Source organism: Dipodomys ordii, unplaced genomic scaffold, assembly GCF_000151885.1.
Source record: "Dipodomys ordii isolate 6190 unplaced genomic scaffold, Dord_2.0 Scaffold9, whole genome shotgun sequence".
Lineage (NCBI taxonomy): Eukaryota > Metazoa > Chordata > Mammalia > Rodentia > Heteromyidae > Dipodomys > Dipodomys ordii.
The window spans coordinates 2,287,186-2,295,200 of NW_012267225.1; positions in this window are offsets into that span (position 1 = coordinate 2,287,186).

The window sequence follows — 8,015 nt, forward strand, 5'->3', positions numbered from 1 at the left end:
GAGGTGCATTGCACGAGACCACCAAGGAAAACTTCACTGATAAACCTGAACTTAACCTGAGTTTACCATGTCTCTAAAACCTACCCCTTAGTCAATAAATATCAGTAGCATTTATATGCCAGATGTAATTCCAGTAAGAAGCAATAAGAAGAGTTATACAGTCTCGTATTATAGAATTCTCAGTCTTGTGTGCAAAGACAGATTCATTGTATGACTTGAATGCACTGTGGGAGTCATGAAAGGATAAGAAAGAAATATAAGGAATAGATTCCACCCTGGACTGGCTCACATCTACCTGGAGACAGACATGGAAGACCAAATGCTAGAGAACTAGTAAGAACCAGACCATGGATGCTAACTCTGACTAAATAGAAATTCCAAAAAGGTAGAAAACCTTTACAATAAGTTCCTTAGTGAAATTTAAACTGCATTTCACAATCTTTGTTTAAAAAAAAATACTGGGACATGATAAACAGGTGCTGTGTCAGGCTCTAGGAATACAAGCACAGAAATGTCTAAATTCATGCCTTACTTAATGTGTTCAGCTGTTAAGAGTGAATGTGAGAGCCAATGAGCCCCTGAGCCACTCCATTGGTTTACTTTCCATTGCTATAATAACCTACCTGAGGCTAAGTACTTGGTTTAAAGAGTGGTTTATTTAGCTCACCATTTTTGAAGCCTAAACAGCTCAACACAGAGGGGCTCTATGGTATACATTCAGACTCTGCTGAGGCCCTTGTGACTTCAGTGTGGTCAGGAACATCACAAAGAAGCATCTGCAAGAGGGAGAAATCACACTGCAAGACAAGAAGCCAGACAACCAGGAGGAGCTAGTTTTGCCCTTTCTTTTTTTGTTGTTCTTGGTGGTGGTGGTGGTGATGGGGCTTGAACTCTGGGCCTGGGCACTATCCCTCAGCTCTTCAGCTCAAGGCGAGCGCTCTACCGCTTATGCCATAGTACCACTTCTGGTTTTCTAGTGGTTTACTGGAGATAAGAGTCTCACGGACGTTTCCTGCCTCAGCTGGCTTTGAACTGTGATCCTCAGCTCTCAGCCTCCTGAGTAGCTTGGATTACAGGCATGAGCCACAGGCACCCAGCTTGCCCTTTTCTTTTGTTGTTCTATTCTTGTTTGTTTGGTTAGACAGGGGTCTTGCTGTGTAGTCCAGTCTGGCCTCAAACTTAATATCCTCCTGCCTTTGCCCCCCCAAGTATTGGAATTATAGGTTTGCATCATCTTCTCCAGTCTTACTCTTTTTCTAGCATCTTGCTCTAACAGGAACAATGAAAGCCAGGACCACAGTATCATTCCCCTCTTCAGAGGGGAGGGCTCCCAACGACCTAAAGACCTCTCCTAGGCTCCACCTCCTAAAGATTCTACCACTTCCCAACATCACCACACAGGTGATATTCCCACACAGGAATTCTTAGGGAACACACTCAAACAATAGTCAGATGAAAGCAGTCATAAAACAATGCCAAGGTATAATCCTTGTTTTTTACCATATTTGATGTTGATATAATTTGTGGAGGGGAAGGGGAAAAAACAAATTATTTAAATAGGGATACAGCTGCACCCACTGCAACAATGAGATGTATAAGATGTTATGTCAAAAAAACGAACTTTAGAATTTTGGCGGGGGGTGGGGGAGATGATGGAGGAGGGGGGTGATGTGGGGGGACAGGGGATGGGGAGATGGGAAGGGATAGGAAGGGGAAACAAAGGAGGAGGCAACAATACTTGATAAGAAATGTACTCATTACCTTTCCCATGTAATTGTAACCCCTCTGTATGGTATTTTCACAATAAAAATAAAATAAAACAGTGCCAAGGCTTTTGCGGGTTTGTGGGGCAGTGGGGGGGAGTGGCTTTTTTATTTTTTTAGAATTTGAGGATGTCCTGAAAGGCGGTTCTGACTCTGCTGAGCTGAAAAAGAAAGGCAGCAGACAGAGAGGAAAACAATGCTACAGGTAAGGTTTTTAACCTCAAGGAAACATCAAGAGCTCAGACAATTAGATGACCTTCTGGGAACCCAAGGTTGAACAAATTCTGCTTATGGAGCAGAAGGAGCAAAATCAAAGAAAAGAGAAACTTGAGGCCTGCAAATCATCATCCTTTATCTGCTCTAACAGATAGGAGCTAACATATAGCTCTGTGGAAAGATCCAGGCCAGGGAGAGGCTCAAGTTCGCTTCCAAGCTCTGGTGACTCAGTGTACATTGACTCAGCTATGCCACCTCCACAGAGGCAATTCAGGACAATGAGGAGGCCTGACACATGCTAATCAGTCTCTCCCTGGCCTGGCTCTGGAATTCACCCTCCTTGATCAGGTGATTCATGCCTGCTTGCAAACTGTAGCAGGGGTGTACATGTAGGAGCTTAAATCCTAGCTACCTCTAAGTAAAGGTAAGAGCAAATACTGTATCTAAGATATCCATTAAAAAGTGGATATCACCAACTGGGTGCTGGTGGCTCACATCTGTAATCCTAGCTACTCAGAAGGCTAAGATCTGAGGATCATGGCAAGAAAGTCCGTGAGACTTCAATTAACCACCAGAAAACTGGAAATGATGCTATGGCTCAAGTGGTAGAGTGCTAGCCTTGAGCTGAAGGCTGAGGCACAGCACTCAGGCCCAGAGTCCAAGTCCCATGACAAAAAAAAAAAAAAAAGTTTTGTAAGTTACCAATTGATGGACTGCTCCAGCCGTAGAAGCCATTACCACTCCACTACTCGAAGCATTATCAAAACTATCATTTATGCTTGAAAAATGTACAGCCATGCACCTGTAATCCTAGTTACTCAGGAGATTGAGATCTGAGACTCAGAATTTGAAGCCAGTGTAGGCAGGAAACTCCATGACAAAGGCACTTCCTCTTATCTTCAATAAATCCCAAAGGGCCAGAAGTTGGGCTGTGGCTCAAGTGATAGAGCACTAGCAAAAAAAACACAAAAAGCCCAGGGACAGCACCCAGGCCCTGAGTTCAACTGTACATGTGCACAGGCAAGCACACACACACACACACACACACACACACACACACACACACACAGAAAGTCTTTACTTTAAAAAATTGCTTCTAAATAAAGAGAAACATAGAAAATAAGACAAAGACTATAATGTTCAGGTCTCATAAAAGAGAATCCTAAGAAAAATACAATTGGAAATCCTCATTTCTCCATCTAAAAGAGAGGCAATAGATAACTGTCTGACAGGGAAAAAATGAAATTATTATATACTACACAGGTTTGGGGCTATGTAACAAATAGTAAGAAAAAGCATTATGTCTCTAAGTCACTTAGAATTAGATGGGAAAGACATGGAAGTTAAGTGAACAGTACTTGGTGTATCACAATAAACACTTCAAAATGATCAGAATCACTTGCATCCATCCAGTGGTGCATTTTGATACTCTGGCCTTCTCTGTTCATCCATTTCTGTCTCCTGAGCCAGCTTCCATAGTGTTGCCCAAGGACATCCTGTAATACTTGTGGTAGGACTAATACTGAGCTCAGAGAACTAAACACAGAACTATGTTTGGTTTGGCTGCTCACAGCACTAGCTGTCACCTTTTCCTTTCAACTTTTGTTCAAGAGATCAGATTGATTTACAAGATTAATAGACTGCCAGTCAAGAAGTCGCCTTTTTTTGTTCTGGTAAATTCCTTCATTAAATAGAACATAGTGACTTATGATCCCAGCCCAATTATTAAGAGCCACCTGAGTCTGCATATATAATGGGTATGTTTGCCACCCATATTCTTGACAGAACAACAGACCAATGCTCCTAGGAATTTGTTAGCCTAAGGAAGAAAGACTCAGAAACCTGTGACCTATTTATGACTTACACAAAACTGAAGATGCCTGGAATTGGGCTAGAAATGCACACAGGAAGGCCTGAGAGGGGACAGCCACTCAGTGATATAACAAGAGGAAAGGGTAGCTTACTCAATCTCCTTCTGCCACAGCCTCCAGAGTGCCATTACCAGTGAACTGGCACTCACCAAGAAATGCCAGCTGGGATTATTACATCACTTCCCCACAGTGATGCTCTCTCACCTGCTTCCCAAGGGCTAGGAAGGATTCCTGGTTGTCACCTCCTCTTGGTCACCTGGGCCCTGAAGCAGCCCTGCTTGTATGCTTCTTGGGTCATACAAAATGTCTCCAGGATGTGGCCTTTTCATCTTTTACCTTACAGTAAGACATCTTAGAGTTCAGACATCACCCTATGGGGCTGGTGGAGAGGCACTAGGACATTTTCATCCCAACTCTCAGCCAGACTTTGACCCTCAGCTTCTACTTTCAGGCACCCAAACTCCCATTTCCCAAATATGCCCAGAGCGTTCTGTTGGTGGAAGGGACAGACTCTACCTGAAGAATATATGGCTGTAGTTGCCCAGATCATGATCATTAATTTAGGCTTTAATCCTCCCTTTTCTTCCTGTTCCTATCTGTTGGGACTTCCAATGGAATTGCTACCAAGAAGATTCAAACAATACTTTCCGAGATCCATCTGCAAATCTCAATCCACAAATTTAGGTTTACACACACACACACACACACACACACACAAAAGAAGTCAAATTGAAAATCAACAACTCTTAGGCCCATCTGAGATTTAAGGTCATGTGACAAGCTGGTGACCTCCAAAACTGTAGAGACAGACAAGGAAGATGCAGACAGTGACAGCCCACAGAGAGCAAAAGCCCTGTAGCTGGAGCCAGTATCTGCAGGAATACATTCAAGCATGGTGGCTGGTGGCTGATACTCCATGTGGACTAGTTTAAAATTTTAAAACCCCAAAGAACTACTCAGGAGAGATGATTCCCCACACTTGAGTAAGGTTCACCACCAGAAATTCTACCAGCTTTCCATTGTGATGATCATAGAAAATTCTCTAATATTAACTATTTTGTAACTATTCTATAACTTGCCAGAGCTCTCTGCTCCCTTTGATAATGCCTGTTCTCAGGGTAAATTATTTTACCAGACTGTAACTTGCTGGGATTTTTAACTAAAGCCTAACTGGCATCAGGATAGAAAAGTACTCACTCTCTGGCCCTTAGTAAGAAAACGAAAGAATGTTTCTTATTGCCCCACACCTTAAGTCAAAGGGGATTGTTTCTAATACTACAACTTTAAAGACATCTCTTTTAAGCTGCAAGCCTGCAACCTCACCTTAGGGATTTCTCAGAATACTCAAGACCCTGGGGAATGCAGAAGTAAAAACATTAAAGGAAACTTTAGCCTCCGACTACAGTTTCAGTAAACACAGGCTAACTCCTGTACAGATAAACAAAAGCCTCATGCTGAAGTCCTGTATGCATTATTAAAAAGCAGTCTGAAGAGACAAATAAATGTAACCAAACTCAGGTATGGGAGAGATTTGGGGATGAGATGAACCAGGAATTTAAAATAACTGGTTATTAGAGGAAAAGCTGAGTGATATGCAAGAGTAGATAGGCATTGTAGGCAGAGAGCTGGAAAGTCTAAAAGAAGAATCATAAGGAAATGCTTAAGATAAAAAGCACTATGACAGAAATGAAGAATGTTATTGATGGGCTTATCAGTAGACTAAACAGCTGAGGAAAGGACCTGTGAGCTTGACTAGGAACTGGTAGTAGTTTCCAAAACTGACGTGCAAAGAGATGAAAGACGCACAAACAATGAAAGATGACACAGGATAAGAAATGTAACATAATTCAAAAGAGTGCAACACACACATAATCAGAATAGCAGAAGTAAAAGAGAGGTAGAAGCCAGACACTGGTGTTTCACATCTATAATCCTAACTACTCAGGAGGCTGATATCTGAGCATCATGGTTCAAAGCCAGCCCAAGCAGAAAAGTCCCCATGAGACTCTTACCTCCAGATAACTACTCGAAAACCGGAAGTGGAGCTCAAAGCAGTAGAGCACTAGCCTTGAGCAAAAAGAGCTCAGGACAGCACCCAGGCCCTGAATTCAAGCCCACCCCATCTCACCCCACCCCACCCCCCGACAAAAAGAAAGAAAACCTGCACAACATAGATGAATCTCGAGCACATAGTATCAGGTGAAATAAGCAATCATAGAGAGACCAGTACTATAAGTTTCTTTCTATATGACATTTGTAAAATAGACAATTCATGGAATAAAACAGTAGCATGGTGGTTTCCCAAGACTGAGGTAAGGGGGAAATGAGTAGTTACTAATCAATAGGCATGAAGTTTTACTCAAGCAAGAATAATCATCTCTGGAGAGCCACTTCACAAGAATGTATCTATAGTCAACACAATGAATCATACACTTAAGATATTTGTTAAGAGGTTGTGTTAAGCAGCTTACCACACTTTTTTTTTTTTTTTGTCGGTTGTGGGTCCTAAACTCTGGACCTGGGCGCTGTCCCTCAGCTCTTCAGCTCAAGGCTAGCGCTCTACCACTTGAGCCACAGTACCACTTCCAACTTTTTCTGCTTATGTCGTGCTAAGGAATCAAACCAGGGCCTCATGCGTGCAAGGCAAGCACTTTACCACTGAACCACCTTCCCAGCCCTTACCACACATCTTAAAAAGAGAAGTAGAGGGGCTGGGAAGGTGGCTTTGTGGTAGAGCACTTGCCTTGCATGCATGAGGCCCTGGGTTCGATTCCTCAGCACCACATAAGCAAAAAGAAAAAAGCCAGAAGTGGCGCTGTGGCTCAAGTGGTAGAGCACTAGCCTTGAGCTGAAGAGCTGAGGGACAGCGCCCAGGCCCAGAGTTCAGGCCCCATAACCGGACCAAAAAAAAAATTTTTTTTAAAAGAGAAGTAGAACATTTATGCCCTGCTATAGGAATATAAAATGATAAATGTCATAGTTTGGTGATTCCTCAAAAAAATTAAATATGAAATAACTATATGGTCCAGAAATTCTACTAGGTGTACAGCACTCAAGCAGGACCTTGAATATAGCAACATCATTCACAATAACTAAAAAATAGAAATAACCGAAATATATAGTAATAAATGAATAGATAAATAAGATGTGACATATAGATACTGTTAAATAATATTCAACATACTATAACATGGATGAACTTTGAAAATATCATGCTACATGAAATAAGCCAGAGACAAAAGGACCAAGATTCTATGATTTTATGATTCCTCTTATATGAGATGCTTTAAATAGGAAAATTTATAGCCAATAAAATAAAGTCTAGTAGAAATGGAAGGGGAGAAAAAGGAAATGGAGGAACTGTCAAATGTGTATGGAATTTCTGTTTCAAAGTTCTGGAAATGAGTAGTAGTAATAGTTAGCAAACACTATGAATATATTAAATGCCACTGAACTTAATGTATAATAAAAATGGCTTATGATGGCAAATTATCAGTTATATGCATTTTATCATAATAAAATTGTTTGACATTAAAGGATGAAGAAAGATGCTAGCATACTAGTTTACTAATACCAACCAACCAAAAGAAATCTAGAGGAGCAATATTAATTTCAGACACAATGGACTTAAGAGCAAAGAAAATTATCAAGGATACAAGAGAATTACACAATGATAAAAGTTTCCATTTCTATGGCAATACTCCCCAAGGCTATCTACAAATTCAGTGCTATACATAGCAATATTCCAACCTCATTCTCCAAGGAAATAGAAGAGGCAATCCAAAAATTCATATGGAACAATAAAAGACCCCGAATAGCAAAAACGATCCTCAACAGAAAGAACAGTGCTGGAGGAATATCAATACCAAATTTCAAACTCTACTACAAAGCCATAGTAATCAAAACAGCTTGGTACTGGCACAAGAACAGACCTCGGACTAATGGAATAGAATTGAAAAACAAGAAATGAACCCACAAACCTATAGCCATCTAATCTTCGATAAGGGAGCTAAAAAAAGAGAATGGAAGAAAGACAGCCTCTTCAGTAAATGGTGTTGGCAAAATTGGTTAACTACTTGTAGAAAACTAAAGCTAGATCCTTATATATCACCCTGTACCAGAATCAACTCCAAATGGATCAAAGACCTCAGAGTCAAAGCAGACA